Source organism: Trypanosoma cruzi (assembly GCF_000209065.1).
Source record: "Trypanosoma cruzi strain CL Brener chromosome Unknown tcruzi_1047053437111, whole genome shotgun sequence".
NCBI classification, from domain to species: Eukaryota; Euglenozoa; class Kinetoplastea; order Trypanosomatida; family Trypanosomatidae; genus Trypanosoma; species Trypanosoma cruzi.
The window spans coordinates 1-1105 of record NW_910562.1 but is presented as its reverse complement, the minus strand read 5'-3'; the positions used below and the strand labels follow the sequence as shown (position 1 = coordinate 1105).

General features: G+C 63.0%; 5 non-coding genes across 5 annotated transcripts, besides 1 other annotated feature; all 5 read left to right on the top strand.

Moving 5' to 3' along the window:
* The first annotated feature begins 98 nt into the window (after positions 1 to 98).
* Positions 99 to 170, top strand: Tc00.1047053437111.50. Its single transcript, XR_008254409.1, has one exon. It is a non-coding gene; the product is annotated as an H/ACA snoRNA, TC11C4H3 (small nucleolar RNA).
* A 106-nt stretch (positions 171 to 276) lies between these two features.
* Tc00.1047053437111.40 lies at positions 277 to 370 on the top strand. Its single transcript, XR_008254408.1, has one exon. It is a non-coding gene; the product is annotated as a C/D small nucleolar RNA (snoRNA), TB11C4C1 (small nucleolar RNA).
* Positions 371 to 375: 5 nt separating this feature from the next.
* Positions 376 to 412: a sequence feature (GA-rich).
* Positions 413 to 480: 68 nt separating this feature from the next.
* Positions 481 to 566, top strand: Tc00.1047053437111.30. Its single transcript, XR_008254407.1, has one exon. It is a non-coding gene; the product is annotated as a C/D small nucleolar RNA (snoRNA), TB11C4C2 (small nucleolar RNA).
* A 201-nt stretch (positions 567 to 767) lies between these two features.
* Tc00.1047053437111.20 lies at positions 768 to 857 on the top strand. Its single transcript, XR_008254406.1, has one exon. It is a non-coding gene; the product is annotated as a C/D small nucleolar RNA (snoRNA), TB11C4C3 (small nucleolar RNA).
* A 146-nt stretch (positions 858 to 1003) lies between these two features.
* On the top strand, positions 1004 to 1075 carry Tc00.1047053437111.10. The gene has a single exon (XR_008254405.1). It is a non-coding gene; the product is annotated as an H/ACA snoRNA, TC11C4H3 (small nucleolar RNA).
* The last annotated feature ends 30 nt before the right edge of the window (positions 1076 to 1105 follow it).

Here is a 1105-nt window from a genome sequence, read left to right as displayed (position 1 = left end):
GCATGGCCAGGGAAAGGCGCGTCTTGAGACCCACCGCTCCGTGACGCTGGGGCGCTTGGGTGCATCGGCGCCCCGAGAAAGAGACATGCCGGTCGTGAAGCGCAGCGACCCTTGGGCCGGTGGCGCGCTGTCGGTGCCGCGCGTGGCGCCACTGCCCGGTTGCGCGAGAGTTTGCGGTGACGGTGCGCGCGTCGAGGCTCCCTCCCCAGTTCGGGAAACGATGGGAAAAAACAAAACCAAAGAGGACGCGCACGGGTGAGAGATGCGGCTGCGACGCGTGATGAAATTCCACAGTTTCCTGTCAGTCTGAGACGAACGCGTGAGGACGCAATTCCCGACTCAGCTCACAGTGAAGTGCTTTGCTTTACACCCCCATCTTTCTTTTTTTTTCTTTTTCTTCTTTTCTTTCTTTGTCCCTCTGCTCTCGCTGCGCGGTTTTGCGGCCCAGCGACGCGCACGCCCGCACACACACACACGCGATACGATGGAGACATGTTGTTCGAGGTCCAAACAGTTTGAGCGACGCATTGAGAACGGAACAATAAAAATCACCTTTCGGCTGAGCGCCCGCTCCCCTCCCTCCCACTTCATGCTATTGTTGTCGTTTTTCTTTCTTGCGCAACGGCGCGCACGTAACATCCTGCCCTGTCTGGCGCCCTGCCTGTGCAAACGGTTGGTGGCGGGCCCGCCCGAAAGCGCAAGAGAGAGAAAGAGAAAGAGAGGGCCGAATTGCCCGGAGGTGGGTTGTGGTGGGCGCACGCCGCTGCTGATGGAAGCAACCAACTCTTGTGCGCGAGGGCGCGTGGCCCCGTGAACGCGCTTGCGTGATGGCCAAAAACAAACTCAACAGGTCTGACAGCCGCCCCGCCCGCCGCAACCTCGCCGGCTGGCCCCCGCGCCTCCCCTCGCATGGCCAGGAAAGGCGCGTCTTGAGACCCACCGCTCCGTGACGCTGGGCGCTTGGGTGCATCGGCGCCCCGAGAAAGAGACACGCCGGTCGTGAAGCGCAGCGACCCTTGGGCCGGTGGCGCGCTGTCGGTGCCGCGCGTGGCGCCACTGCCCGGTTGCGCGAGAGTTTGCGGTGACGGTGCGCGCGTCGAGGCTC